Source organism: Ptychodera flava, unplaced genomic scaffold, assembly GCF_041260155.1.
Source record: "Ptychodera flava strain L36383 unplaced genomic scaffold, AS_Pfla_20210202 Scaffold_31__1_contigs__length_3010019_pilon, whole genome shotgun sequence".
In the NCBI taxonomy this organism is placed as follows: Eukaryota; Metazoa; Hemichordata; class Enteropneusta; family Ptychoderidae; genus Ptychodera; species Ptychodera flava.
In genome coordinates this window covers 1,960,019-1,976,760 of record NW_027248353.1, presented here as the reverse complement: position 1 = coordinate 1,976,760, position 16,742 = coordinate 1,960,019, and the positions used below count along the sequence as shown (strand labels likewise).

The 16,742-nt window shown below is 36.8% G+C and overlaps 1 long non-coding RNA gene across 1 annotated transcript; it reads right to left on the bottom strand.

Annotated features, from left to right (window-relative positions):
* Window positions 1-1,338: 1,338 nt before the first annotated feature.
* Window positions 1,339-11,713, bottom strand: LOC139127395 (uncharacterized). The gene is made up of 3 exons (XR_011550993.1): window positions 11,419-11,713; window positions 4,919-5,044; window positions 1,339-2,487 (listed from the first exon to the last, which is right to left on the bottom strand). It is a non-coding gene; the product is annotated as an uncharacterized lncRNA (long non-coding RNA).
* Between the last annotated feature and the right edge of the window lie 5,029 nt (window positions 11,714-16,742).

Sequence of the window (16,742 nt, the reverse complement as noted above, 5' to 3'; positions counted from 1 at the left end):
TTTGCAGACATCTCTCATTAGCAAACAACCATCGAGCAAACAATTGTTAAACAACAAAAAAATAAAAACATTCCTTTGCACCTACAGGGTACAATTTCAATGAAAAGTATTTCATTGGATTTCATTGGATTTCACTGGATATCTTTCTATGAATAGCCTGAACTAAAATTCACTTTTTCACAGTATCAATGATGACTATATACATACAGGTTGTGTTTAATAGATGAATACAGACATTTTGACATACTTTAGCCAACAGATTAGGTGATAAACAGAACAAAATTTCCAGAAAAATTCAAATCTTGGTGCTGCATGCTCTCAGATATCATTTGGCTTGAAACAGCTTTCTAATATTTTGGTCACTCAAAAAATCCCAAGATTTTTTGACCACAAACAGGAAAAACTGACCCGAAATACAAATATACAAAATCACTGCAATTTGACAAACCTGATATGTCACCCCTAGCAACCTGCACATCAAATTTCAAACTTATGCGACAAACTCTTTTTACCAAAAACTCTTTTACCAAAAATGGGAATTGTCCCAAACTTACAAATTCCACAATTGTTTGAACAAACTATGGTTACCCTTAGCAAACCACATACCAAATTTCAGACCAATAAGACAAATGATTTTAGAGCCGAATATTTTTTGACAAAATCCAACAAAATTGCTGGAAAATATAAATATGCAAAATTTGAACTTCAGTTATCCCTAAGAATCTGTAACTGAACTAGCAGTTCCTGAAAAGAAGATGAATGTTGATGGAACACAGAGGATGGAGGACTGAGGACAATCCACTTATCTGAATAAAGCTCTATGTCATTGACAGCAGGCTAAAATCTCACTTATGAAGCAGTCTGTAAGAAGTGTTGTGCTTTTTGGAGCAAAATTAGTGTGAAAGGAAGATATTGTATAGCACTGATTCTCACTACATGAAAGATTTAAAGTTTCATTAGCTGTATCTTCTGGCGATTTTTCCGTTAGTTTTGATAGAAATGATCACTGGCTCATGTTGAAAAGCCTGTCAAATAACAGCGAATTGCATATCATTCGGAGACATTACGTGCCCTACAACTAAATAACATGTGATTTTACAACGAAAATTTCAATTTTTGTCCGGACAGAAATACAAACTCTGTTGACACACGAGGTGCAACGTTGGCATTCTTCTGCACCTGTGCGAGCCATTTACAGCAATTTCAAAATAAATATTCATTACTTATGCCCGGTACTTACGTCGTAGTCCATTGTCTGAGCACGTTGCGTAGCCAGATGTCTGGCAATCCACGACGCAATGTTGTTTTGATCCCGCAATAAACGTGAACTTGTACATGCCAGACGTCAACAAACGAGCTCGGAAGGGCAACACGTTTGAACAAAAATTAGCAGTTTTATGTGGCTATAACATCACTAATGATGTTTGTTTCTTCGTAAAACAACATTTTGCAACAAATATGAGCCTCTAACATGGAATTTTCCAAGGTAAAAAATGGTCAAAAGTTACAAATAATGGCCCTTTAAAACACACATGCAAAGAAAATATCTGTAAAGGCATTTTTCCATCAAAGTCACAATACTCAACATCATCAAACTCTAAGGTGATGTTGAGCTTCTTCACCCATAATGAAACTTACATTATGTAACTTGACACCCCCTGAAAAAGAACTCATAAAAGATGATACAGTTCAAATTGGTAAATAGGTGCTTTAATTGAAATATATACTATAGAGATCTCTTACATGTGATAAAAAGAAATGTGTTTGAATGAAATCTTATTTGAAATTCACAATGTTTGTGCTTGCATTCAGTGAGAAGACACAAAATCACTAACAAAGTATTGCTGTTTTTCTGTATTACCCTTTGCATAATAAAAAGTGAAATTGATAGCAGGCCATTGCATTGACATTTCAGATCTTATCACATTTGAAGTAAATTACTGGACATATGTGGGTCATGATACACTTTCCTCGGTTCACCAATGCCAGAGTAATAGCTCCAGACATTAAAATAATAATGGCTGGCAAATTTTTATAATATCAGCAAGAAAGTGACATGGCATATATGTATGCTTAAATACATTGTCCTTGTGTCTAGGGATAAAAGTTATTTAAGTTTGTAAGAATTACATCATCCTATCAATTTTACTCCTTTGTACATGTATCATTTATATGAAGATGCAATCCATGTGGAGGTTGGACTAATCATACCAGTGTGATAATTAATATGATCCTGCATTTGCATTGCCTAGGATTAGTCTATGTGAAATTGTAGTCTCCTGTAAATGTTTGCTTTCCTTATGCTATGGTTCAGCTTTTAACATGGCATTTCAGTTATTTCCAGTCCCTGTTGTACAAAACTTTTCCCTGCACTAGGTATTTTTCAGCTTCAGACTTTGTTACTGTGACAAAAAGTGCCTGTCAATGGCTTCTTCCTCAGCCTCAGTCAGTGGTAGTTTTCATCCATGAATGTAGCATGCTTCCTTCCTATGGAAAGGTAAGAAATGAGAAATTGAACAATTTAAAAATTAGAGACATGAGGACACTGAACTTTGATCATTGAGACACACATTTTTTGACCAAAAATGGCAAAAATTGCACCAAAAATACAAAATTGCAGATTTCATCATATATTCTGTATATCATATTTAGTTTATCTGTAGGAACCTGTATACCAAATATCAAAGCTGTCAGACGAGCGGTTTTGATGAAATAAATTTTTGACCAAAAATGACAAAAAAATTCCTTAAAAATACAGATTTGCTTATTTCATCATAATTTGAACAAATCCAAGTTGGGCTATCCCTAGGGACCTGTATACCAAATATCAAAGCTGTCAGAAGAGCGGTTTTGATGAAATAAATTTTTGACCAAAAATGACAAAAAAATTCCTTAAAAATACAGATTGGCTTATTTCATTACAATTTCAACAAATCCAAGTTGGGCTGTCCCTAGGGACCTGTATACCAAATATCAAAGCTGTCAGACGAGCGGTTTGATGAAATAAATTTTTGACCAAAAATGACAAAAAAATTCCTTAAAAATACAGATTTGCTTATTTCATCACAATTTGAGCAAATCAAAGTTGGGCTATCCCTAGGGACCTGTATACCAAATATCAAAGCTGTCAGACGAGCGGTTTTGATGAAATAAATTTTTGACCAAAAATGACAAAAAAATTCCTTAAAAATACAGATTTGCTTATTTCATCACAATTTGAACAAATCCAAGTTGGGCTATCCCTAGGGACCTGTATACCAAATATCAAAGCTGTCAGACGAGCGGTTTTGATGAAATAAATTTTTGACCAAAAATGACAAAAAAATCCTTAAAAATACAGATTTGCTTATTTCATCACAATTTGAACAAATCAAGTTGGGCTATCCCTAGGGACCTGTATACCAAATATCAAAGCTGTCAGAACGAGCGGTTTTGATGAAATAAATTTTTGACCAAAAATGACAAAAAAATTCCTTAAAAATACAGATTGGCTTATTTCATTACAATTTGAACAAATCCAAGTTGGGCTAGTCCTAGGGACCTGTATACCAAATATCAAACTGTCAGACGAGCGGTTTTGATGAAATAAATTTTTGACCAAAAATGACAAAAAAATTCCTTAAAAATACAGATTTGCTTATTTCATCACAATTTGAACAAATCAAAGTTGGGCTATCCCTAGGGACCTGTATACCAAATATCAAAGCTGTCAGACAAGCGGTTTTGATGAAATAAATTTTTGACCAAAAATGACAAAAAAATTCCTTAAAAATACAGATTTGCATATTTCATCACAATTTGAACAAATCCAAATTGGGTTATCGCTAGGGACCTGTATACAAAATATCAAAGCTGTCTGACCAGCGGTTATGAAGAAGGAGATTTTTTACCAAAAACGCCTTTTTTGGCACTAATTTGCATATTTTTGGCAATGACAACTTCATTTGAACAAAATCTCATCTACAGCCCATCATCCATGTACACACCAAATATCAAGATGAAATGTGCAGCGGTTTTGGAGTTTTTGATGTTGACGGACAGACATACAGACATACAGACATACAGACATACATACATACAGACATTTTCCTAGCCTATAAGAATAGCTTCCATTGCCATGTATACATATGGCTATGGGAGCTAACAAGGTAACTTTCATTCTCATATTTTCAAATGACTTTGTATGGGAGACGTGATCTATTTACAATGCCAAATTTCCTTCAGTTAAAACACTCTAGACTGTAATGAAGCCTGATCTTCCAGTCCATCAATTTCATATTCTGTGAGCATATGCCCCCAAGAAATTTGCAAGATGCAAGAACAAGAGCATGTGCAGCATTCTGAGACAGTTGATGAATCCCAAGGCACCAGGAAAATGTTTATTTACCAAACATGCACAGGCTATCATGTTTGCAATTTTCTTGGCAATTGATAATTTTAGCTACATGAATATGGCACAGCCCCTGATATTTTAGGAGGGAGGTTGATGCAGTTGCTCTAGATTAATACATTCGAGGATGAGAAACCAACATTGCATTTTTGGCCTAAAAGATTGAAAAACAAACAAAGTGATACTTTGGAATAAAATTTATGTATAGCATACACATAGTTCATCATGTGAGTGTTTGATGTTGATGACATCTTGTTTATCTTTTTTTTTAAGTGATCGGATTGGTTGATATGCAAATGAGCCATTGGCTATTTGAGTCCACAACTGCAGAAGTGCCTTTGCTCAACTATGACAAAACAAGGAAGTAACAACAACAAATGCATAAAATTGTCATATTTATTCCTATATGTACACACATACTGTTGCCCAGTATTACTATTTGTACCATGATAACATGACTTCTAGATGAATGATACTATTTTAGTCTATCTGGCATATATTTATACTGCATAGGAAAATTATTCAGACCTTACAATATCACTTTATGATCAACATCCTTGGGACAGAAATTCATGACAGCAACCTCAGGACTGGGATCCATGGTAGTGTCCTAGGACAGGTATCCATGACAACATCTTCACCCAACTCCTATAGCTTTAAAAGAACAAATCACATACACACCGCAGTGAGTTCAAAATGAAAGCTTGTGACTCTGTTGTCTTTATCACCACTTCTACAACCTTGGCACTTTTTTCCCATGATTCAAAATAAATCAAGTTGATGAAGCCCTAAACTGCAACTTCTGTCACTACTTTTACCTGGTTTTGTAAAAAAGACATGGGAGTTATAAATGGCGAAAATGGCTTTCCCATAAGCAACCCAGAAGCTAGCACACATGTAAAAATCATTGGTAAACTTCCCCTTCAAATAGCACAGACTGCAATTTTTAAAATTTAATCAAACTTACAGCTACCGGACCCCATTAAAAGAGTATAAAATTGTATTTTACGATCAGAGTTCTCCACAGGGCCATTAAATGTGGCAGAGTGTTGGAATTACCCACTTACAAACATATAACAAAATACTAAGCAGATAAGGCCACTTTGGAATGTGACTTATCTTTCAACTCTGCATTTTTGCGGTAGTTTTTGAAGGATTAAACCGTTAAGTATTTTTCATTGTCAATCCGCTTACGAAGTGTTTCAATTTCAAACGAATTTTTTTTTAGAAAACTGACAGGCTTTATGCTACATGTAACTTCACTTGTTACACAGTGAAGTTCCATGTAGTTACAAAGTTGTTATTCTCGATTGCTTTTTGAGAGTGTATTTATTATGTGATCATTATGTCTACAGTGTAGAGTGACATATTTCGGAAAGTTGTGACAGGTACTCAAATTTTATGCAAATAGTATGCCAATGTTATGCTAAAATATGGAAATGAGGCAGCACAATTTTTCAATCCAATTGTGGAGACCATTGATGTTGCAATTTACAATTTTATTATATTAAAATTTAAACAGAATTGCTATTCCCCAATATGTCAGAGAATTTGCTGTCTTGATGTTAAGAAGAGGAGGGTTTCATTTGATTTGTAAATACAGGCTTTGGGGAGGGCAGAATTTGAGAAAAAGAGGGATGGGAGGGTCTCCTTTGGCAATCTCATGCATATCCATTAACCCTCGACCCACCTGCTAATAATTACTGAAGTCTCCCTTAGTTTAGTTTGGTACAAGAAACATAGCTTTTGATTGTTATTGGGAATTGAAACATACCATGAGCGTTAACACACTGAAATCTTGAAGATGTATTGATAGTACAGCATGCCAGGAAATAAACATTGTTCATGCTTCCATGTTGATTTATTCTCAGCAAAATCAGCCACACGTCTGAATTAAATTCTGAGTGAATCGCAAACCATAAGACATGGGAATTTGGTACATGATTATGGAACGTGAAACATAAATTAGGCTTACCCCTTCAGCATTGCTGACTTTCTGATTAATTTTTTTCCCAAAGGATATGCTAGATAAACAATAATTATTGCTTGTAAACTTTATATTTATTAGCAAAGATTTAGTTTCAAACTCCCAAGAATACTATAATAAACACATAGTCTACGTATTCTTACTTCACTTGTTGATATAATGTAATAAAATCTCTTTCACCCAGGCCAAAACTTCAAATATATTATATGTTGACGAGGAAATATATAGGGGAAAGAGCATTCCTTAAATACAACAATTATTGAATGTTTGAACCAGCCTAGGTATTCTAAGCTGGATTCGAATGCTCAGTCAAAGGCAATGTGACGCCAATGTCAAAGGTTTACATTCACTGGGTAAAGGACTGAACAGAGGATAAAGGGACAACTGAATAAAAGAAGAATGACCTCTGTCTCCAAAAATCTCCAGATTTCCGGTGGAAGCGCATGTTTGACATGGCCAAGACGAACACCATTTGCGCTTCCACTGAAAGATTGGAGGTTTTTGTAGACAGAGCTCATAAAAAAAATAATAGCTGCAGTAGGACTCGGAGTAAGTCACCTCGACCCCTGTCCGTTTCGACCCCAATATTCCATACTCTCTTGTCGCTAATTGTGCTCATGCACCTCTACCTTGTCATATCTTTCTTGTTTCGTGACGTTTTACTGAATATATCTAGCTGTGGAAACGCAGCTATCTGTTGGCGGGGTTGCGTGCGTCTTCATGTGGGTCAAAGGTCAACCCCACCACGGGGTTGACCTTTGACCCACATGAAGACGCACGCAACCCCGCCAACAGATAGCTGCGTTTCCACAGCTAGAATATATCATGCACCTTTCCTGGGAAAATTGGCTTCTAAACAAACAATTTAGCTGTTTCGATACACAAAATGCAGAGACACTTTTACGACCAAGCGCAGCGCGCAGACTGTTCGTAGTTTTTGGCGACTTTGATGGACCCGGCCCTAGCCCAGCTCGCACAATGCTGTGTGTCCCCAGAGTTATACGGGGCGGGGAGAGGCCGTATAAGGCCGGGAACACACAGCGTCGTACGCAGGACTAGGACCGGCCGGTAACCAGAGAGGTCTGCCAGTTTCGAGCTCGGCCAGTGCCCGCGCCGACCAACTCAGCCAGTAGGAGAGGTCAGCCACTTACATTTTTATGATTGATTGCGTACATTTTCTCTTCACAGTCAACAGATGCGTTTATACGCATGCCAATTTTAGTTTTTTGATGTTATTTTGTTGAACATTCAGTAAACAATGAGAAGACGTCCCAGCAGATCGCGGGTAGGGCGCGTACGATCGAGAGGTACAAGTTGGCAGTAACAATGACTTAATCGTTGATCGTTGGCATGGATAAATAACGTTTTAGGCTACGGTTTGACAGTAGTAAATCGAAGGTTTAAAGGTATTTTAATGGAAAGCAAAACACGATGTACCACACTGCGGCTAAGGTCATCTTGTAGTTAGCGTTGAAGCGAGGTAACCTCCATGGCGGAAGGAAGTTTGCAAACATCTTGCTGCGGTTCCGTAGGGCTACGAAACCGCAGCAAGCAAACATTGCGCTCATGAATGACATTGACATCGCTTTCACATTATAACTTAAACGAGACCTAGAAAATAGAAGAACACTGTGCACTGTAGTCTCATCATATAATCATTATTAACTCTTACTGACCGACCTCTCTTTATTCGGCCCGGCCTGGCCCTGCATCAATTACATAACGGCGGCCGCTGTGTAATGAACCCCACGTATAACTGTGCCCTGAATATACCGTGGTGTGTGTTCCCGGCGTTATAAGCCGTCCCACCGCATACAATGTATCTGTCGAGCCATTCGGCTGCGTTCCCGACGTTACAAGGTTCCACTAAAAGTCTTTCAAAGTGCTATCATGGAGGTAGCAGGAGCCTCCATGGTGCTATGAGCATCGAAAAATCTGAGGACGTACTTTCGAGATGATAATGATATTACATGTTTCATTCATACCGAAGGCCGGGGGTCGATTGCTGCGAAAACGAGCCCTGCCACTCCTTGACGTGTTCTGCTGGGAGTGGGGGCTGCGATGTGAAGAACTGAAATATCGCACAGGATAGTATTACACATGCACTATGCCGATGCGCACGGAATTTCGAACGGCGCGAATTTGAACGCCAATTTTCGATCTTTACAGAAATAATTTCCAAAGACTTGGTCCAAAGTCCATTTAGCATCTATCCATCGGAAGATGTCTAGGTATTCCTCAAGTTTACCAACTTTTAACGGGTTTTTCCAACTGTCACCGGCGATCGCCTTGAAGTCAGCGCCATCTTGAATTTTAGCTGCATGACCCATGACGTCATGCAAGTCTCGCACGTTCCCGTTCTAGTTTATTTGCATTCAGACGTAAACAGACAACACGTGCGCTCGACCATCGTCTTTCACACTTCGCATTGTCGGCAACGTTGTGCATATTTTCGCAAAAAAATCCCGGAAATGTAAATATTGTAAATAAAAGGAAGTAAAAGAAAAGAAATTTGGAATGAGTTGTGTTTTTGCATTTTTTATATTTCATTTTTTTTAATTTGGAAGGGGGAGGGGGCTTGACATGCATATTATGAAAGAGTCTTTTGTTTTATAAATAAACATAATTGTATAAAAATAGTTGTATAAAAATAATTGTATAATGCAGGCGCACATTACGACATCTTAAGTCGTTAATCCTCCTAAAATATTTGGTTTCTCAAACATTACCGTACCAAGACCCACTGCAATTTGCTTACCGCCAACACAGGAGTACGGAAGACGCAGTTCTCTGTCTTCTACATACCCTCACACAACACCTTGATACTTCCAATGCATCTGTTCGAATTTTATTTGTGGACTTCTCAGATGCATTTAATACTATTTCACCAAACTTATTAATCAGAAAATTGAAAAATATGTCAGTAAACAGGCAGTTAATTTATTGGGTTGCAGATTTTTTGGTTGGGAGACCACAGTTTGTCAAGGTAAATTCAATACGATCGCATGTGCGATTGACAAATACCGGCTCGCCTCAAGGCTCGGTTATATCACCGTCATTATTTACCATATTTACATCTGATTGTTCCACCATACATGCGGACAGTAATGATAAGCTTTACAAATTTACTGACGACAAGTCTTTAATTGGCCTCATTACAGCAGATCAGGACACAATCTATAAGCAAGAAGTGGACAGATTGGTTACATGGTGTGATGATAATAACTTAAGCTTGTTTTTGAATGTAAAGAAAACAAAAGAAATGATAATTGATTTCAGGAAAAACAAAATCAGTCCACCTCCGTTAAAAATCAAAGGTGAGGAGGTTGGAAGGGTAAATAGTTATAGATATCTTGGGATCCTTCTTACAAACATGATTTCTTGGGATGACCATGTGAATATGGAAAACCGTAAATGTCAGCAAAGATTGTATTTTCTGCGTAAGTTGCATAGATTTGGTGTATCCGGGAACATTTTGCATATGTTTTACAGATCAACAGTTGAGTCAATCATCTGTTATTGTATTTCTTGCTGGGGTGGTAGTATTTCCTCTTCTAATAAAGTTCAGATAAATCGTATCATCAAAGCTGCTAGGAATATTCTAGGCGTACAATTGTATAGTTTTGATGACTTGTATATGAGATCAGTGAAAAACAAATCTACAACTATATTGTCTGACAAAACGCATCAACTGAATAGTAATTTCACTCAAATGAGGTCTGGTACCAGATACTATTCAATAAAGGTGCCACACAAACAGGTTTAGAAATACTTTTGTACCCTCAGCAGTGAGAATTCTAAACCAATTTTCTAACAGGTGAAAAAAACAAAAAAACAAACTCATTAATGGCTACTGTTAGAATTATTTAAATTGTATTGTTGTTGATCGACAAGTGCTTTGTCTGTTATTTGGAACTGTGCTTTTTAATCTGTGTGATCTCTTTATATTTTATCTATTGTGGAATATTTCTTTTTAGACTGTGTACACCACACCACATTTCATTTTTTTATATTGGATTAATAAAGGATATAATAATAATAAGTGGTCCTTCATGTGAAATTAGTAAGGAGTTAGGGTGTTGGTTCAGTTCAAGTTCAGAAACATTATGGAGGTCAAATGTATGAACTGTGGAGAAGTCTTTGAGGAGATCGCAAAAGGTTACAGACGAGTCTCCATTGGAAGGCAGATTCATAAAACAGAAAATGTGAAAGATGTAAAGGAAAATAAGGGCAACTCCACACATCAGCTCTACCAAGTTTGTTTAATATTACGATATGGTAAATAAAATGATCGTTGCATTTATTTTGTGTTACATGTGATGGAGAACATCATGATCTATAATGTAAAATTTCTCTGGGGAATTTAACATAATTTGCATGATGGATAATAGTTGGACAAGTTTAGTGTCATTCAACAATTTATTTTATTTATTAACTTATTACATATTTTATTCACAAGTTAAAAGTAATTTGCTTTCTATTCATTCACTTTTTACCACGCGAAAATTCGCATAACGTAGCCGACAATGCTGAGACAGCAATACTAGTCAGCGCACATGTTGTTTGTTGATATCTGAATGCAAATGAAGTAGGAACGGGAACTTGCGAGACTTGCATGACGTCATGGGTCAAGCAGCTTTAAATTCAAGATGGCGGTTATTTCAAGGCGATCGTCGGTCTTGCTGCGAAAAATCCATTAGGAGGAGAGTAAATTACAAATACCGAGTAATTATTGAGCGGGTAGGTTATATGAACACCGGACAAGGTCCTTTTTGAAAAGTTATGTCACATTTGTGTCTTTGAAAATTTCTGGCGAAGGCCGTATCCTGTGCGATATTTGCGTATTACACATCGTAGCCCTACCACTCCAATGACCAACCTACCCGAGTGGCAGAGGCTACGGATTCGCAGCAAGGGGGTCGAGTGACTGATAGAAGCCGCTGCAGCTCACAAGTTACCCGCGACAAAAATAGGGAAAGAGTTATTAGCTTCATAACAGCCGAACAGTGTCTTATAGGAATACAAAGCCGTGAGCACTTACCACTATATCCTTCTCTAACTTGAAGTTGAACGAAAACCAGGAACGTACTTAGTGTTCGGTAGATGTGCTGTACAACGTCCCGTGGCTGTACAGTCGATGAAGTTGTTCGCACTAGTTACGCACACACGGCAGACGTAACCATCCGAGTTCAGAATATAGTGCGCGCCGTGTTGCGCTTAATTGGCACGTTAGGTTGCTAGTTTGGTGTAATTGTTTGACATTTAGCAAGTACTATACTTTTAAACAATTGCTAAGTAGATAAAAATAGATGAAACGTTGAAATTATGGTCCGCTACCTCGGCTACCCTTCGCTAATTTGCATAAATGAATCGTGCCCCATATCGTGCGATAATTGAGGCATGCCGCGCCGGCCTTGATTGTCTGTTTCTCTATTTGTCTGTGGTTGAGACATCAAATTTAAAATCCCTTGATATTAGTGCGTACTTATTGACACACACACCCACTAACTCATTAACCTGGCTTAAGCTCTCGCAGAAATTTGCAAGGGAAAATGATGTCATGTCAAACACTAACATATCGTAACGACTTCTCATTCTTGGCACCTCTATCCCAAAACGATGTTTATACCCTTTTTCAATAATGGTTCATGCTACGACCCGCCCACATACATCCCATAGCTCTTTTTGTATCACATTACAGCGTCTTCTACGAACCACGTCAATTTTGCCTACTCCTTGTACGATTAATGTTTCTCTAGCCCGCATCATTCCGTATTAGTTTTCAGAGATACAGAAAGATACAGCAAATTGAATCATCAACAATGTCTCTCGTCGGACCCATCTCTAGTGTTGCGGTGGCAGGTGTAGTAGGGCTTATGATGAACAACGAAATAGATACATAACGAAATCGCGAAATAACGAAATGACATTATTTCCACAACCCACAAAATTTTTCCCATATAATCTAATATTTATATAATGTCCGTGACCACAGCAGTTGGTTTACTGGGTTTAATGAACGGATTAGGTACGTAACGGAATATTTTGAAGTGATTTCAATCACTGTCGAACTACAAAGTGTTACATGGCGAAATCATGGGCCACCATGAAAATATCAGTGTGAACACGTACTCCCACAGTCACTACAGTACCTGTTTAGTCAGGGGAGGCTGTGAACTTCACAAATCCTACTCTGATTCATGATTTGGGATTATGTAGGACATGCCGCACCGGCATTTTACGTCTGCCGCGCCGCTGCGCTAAAGGACGCCATTTTGATAACCGCATTCGAGAATAATAAAGATGAAAGTAGTCACGGATTCGGATTCATTTTCGGTTTCGGGTTCGAGAGACTGAAAGCTGTCAAATGTTTACGACAAACTCATTGATTTTTATCTATATCGCCAGGCAAATACTTGGAGGTATATGAATCATTCATCACAATCTTTGATTCTACTCTACGCTTTTTATCAACTACAGTTTCTTTATAATTTTATCACGCGTGTAATTTTTATCAACTCAAGAGGGCGTTATATAACATCGACGAGTTTGTTATTGTTCTTATATGTAGGTTTATGAATAATTCGTTGGTTTATTTGCATTGGTCATATAATTATGTTAAAATAATTATATGATCGCGCCGACAAATTGCGCCCTCTTAAGGAAATTAGAGGAAAATGCACTATTTTTGAATTTGTCATACATTTTTAGTGAAGATATACTAACAATATTTATACTGTATAAAGCATACTAAATATGCAGCCACAATGTGCATTTAAAATATTGTTTTAATGACAAATAGGTCTTTAAATGACTCGTAAAAGTAGCTACAAATGTAACTCAGAAAGACCAATCATTCAGTATCTTTCACTTACTAATATCTCCAATGAAACAAAAATAACCTGAACAATGTCACAAGATAGAACTTTGCCCCTTTAAAACTGCTCAAAATCCTGCGCATAATAGGTCATTGGTCTGCTGCTTCTTTTCTCATTTTGATATTTTACTTTTCTAGTTGAAGTCTCCTCAATGTCATTGCAATGTTTTATTTTTGTTGGTGTTAGCTCTATTTACCCTGTCTTTCTGGTCTGTTTTTTATTACTGTCTTGCCTAATTTCATTACAAATTGTATAGATGTGAAGAAACTGTATCGTCATTTTGTTTATACCATAGTATTACTCAGTATTCAATCTCTTATCATAATTGTGTGATTTAACTGGTAATTTTGGGAAAATATAAAAATAACTCCCTTGCCTCTCCATGGTATACACTTGTTTAACTGTGATACATGAATGCATACAGTACATAATTTTACAACATTAAATTTATTTCAACATGAACTGGGTTTCACAACATCAGTGTACACTTACTGAACTGTGTACTGTACTGTGTCAGAAGTACAAGGCTGGAAAAAAACTCAGTGTTTATCAAAGGACATATTGAAAGGACAAAGTCTAAAAACAGTCGACCAAAGACAATGTTTGCATGTATAGAAAAACCTCAGATCAGGGGTTAATGCAGGGCTGGTATTATTAACCCCAGACTGGCAAGCGCTGACCTGCATTCAGATACAAGATACATGTATCTACCCTCACATAATCAAAGACTTTGTTTACTTGTATTATGTTACTGGGAGATTAACACAGACATTCCACTGACTTGTCCTGTCTGGAAAATGAATTAATATACACAAAAAAGTACAAAAGCACAAGGTATGATTTTGTGTGCAAGTTTGGCAGCAAATATTTTAAAATTTTAGGTTTTCAAAAAATTTTTTATAATTTCTTGACACTTTTTAAAATCCTCCAGTGCCCCTGTGAAATAAAACGTGTCCAAAACTAAAATAATGCACATTTAGTTTGTAGAGCATTGTTTAAACCTTGTAGTTTTATCACATTGTGGTGATCACCAAACGAACATTTAACAGTGGTGTTTACTTCAATTGGGTAATTTCACACATTTCTCAAATGATAAATTGGCATTATTAATCTCCCAGTCACATTTGAGTATGTTTTTATGGGTTGTCAATGATAAAACAGGTCAAATTATAGTGACTCTGTCACTTTTGATAAACATGCAGAACATCAAAGAACAAAAAACAAGTCATCGTTGATGACACAGTCCCCACTTGTTAATGGGTACTTTGATTACATGTCCTAAGAGGATAGAGTCCTCTTCATTAATTGAGACATGCCCAAGTTTTGGCTAAGGACACGAAAAAATTGTAACAAAATGGCTGCCATGCAGCCATATTGGATCATATCAAGAAACAAATTGACATACATATGTATGACATAGGTTAATGTCCTTGTACCAACTTTGAATAAAATCGGTTAAGATATGCCTTAGAGTATTATGGCCTCGACAGGAAAAAATCGTAATAAAATGGCCGCAAGGCAGCCATATTGGATCGTATCACAAAACAAATTGACATGCATATGTATGACATTAGTCAATCTCCTTGTACCAACTTTGAATAAAATCCGTTGAAACATGTCTGAGTTATTGCTCTGTACATGAAAATATCGTAATAAAATGGCTGCCTAGCGGCCATATTGGATCGTATCACATAACAAATTGACGTACATATGTAAGACATAGGTCAATGTCCTTGTACCAACTTTGAATAAAATCGGTTGAGATATGCCTGAGTTATGCCTCTGCATATGAAAAAATCGTAATAAAATGGCCACACAGCAGCCATATTGGATTGTATCACAAAACAAATTGACATGCATATCTATGACATTGGTCAATGTCCTTGTACCAACTTTGAATAAAATCGGTTAAAAATGTCTGAGTTATGGCACTGTATATGAAAATATTGTAATAAAATGGCCGCCTGGCAGCCATATTGGATCGTATCACAAAACAAATCGACATGCATATCTATGACATTGGTCAATGTCCTTGTACCAACGTTTGATAAAATCGGTTGAAACATGTCTGAGTTATGGCTCTGTACATGAAAAATTGTAATAAAATGGCCGCCTGGCGGCCATATTGGATTGTATCACAAAACAAATTGATGTGCATATCTATGACATTGGTCAATGTCCTTGTACCAACTTTGAATAAAATCGGTTGGAACATGCCTGAGTTATGGCTCTGTACATGAAAAAATCGTAATAAAATGGCCGCCTGGCGGCCATATTGGATCGTATCACAAAACAAATTGATGTGCATATCTATGACATTGGTCAATGTCCTTGTACCAACTTTGAATAAAATCGGTTGAAACATGTCTGAGTTATGGCTCTGTACATGAAAAAATCGTAATAAAATGGCCGCCTGGCGGCCATATTGGATCGTATCACAAAACAAATCGACGTGCATCTGTATGACATATGAAGTAATCCTTGTACCAAGTTTGAATGAAATCGCTTCTTGCATCTCTGAGATATCTGCGTGAACGGACGGACGCACGCACGCACGCACACACGCACGCACGGACGCACACACGCACGGACATGACCAAACCTATAAGTCCCCCCGGACGGTGTCCGTGGGGACTAACAAATACAACAAATGTATGTGTCAACAGATTTCTGAATACTTTCTTAGTTTATAGTTTTTGTTGTCTTTTTTGATACCAACTTATCTTTTAAGGCTGAGCTCCATCCTATATTTAGGCATTTTTAGAACAATTTCAGAGTGAATGAACACTTTCAGTATTTTGGTCTGAAAAGCACATCTTAAGTACATTTTCATTATGGTTTAATGTAAGGTTCCAAGATAAGAAATTGACCTTTTTATGCCAATAATTCTCATGTGGTTAATAAGCTCAGCACCCCCTTACATTATACATTTTCTGAAAGCCTAGATATAGGGGAAGATTTTGTTAATCACAGTGTCACCATTTACATAACTATCATGTGACAGGTAATTTGCATAATTTGCATAACCTTTCCCTATATTTCATCTCAATACTTCAAAATATTTTTTCAAACTTGCTGGAATGCAAGCTGTCACAACGCTCTTTAAAAAAGTGTCTCACATTTTTTATATCTTGCCTAGTTGTTATTTTAGCACAATTTTAAAGAAATAAACTAGGGTTAAATTCCCTGCTCTGGAAGTTTTTCTGGCTTAAAAAAACTGTTTAAGAAGGTTTCGAAAAATTCTGAGACACACTTTTGAAGATCTAAAGGACAGCTTGCAATCGCACAAAGTATATATATCTAAAAGAATTGAAACAAAACATACGGAAAACGATTTTTGAAAGGTTATGCAAATTACCTGTCACATGATAATTATGTAAATAGTGATGACACTATGGTAACCAAAATGTTTCCTATATCTAGGCATTCCAAAATATATAATTTACTTTGGTACTGAGCTTATTAACCGCTAGAAAATTGTTGGCAT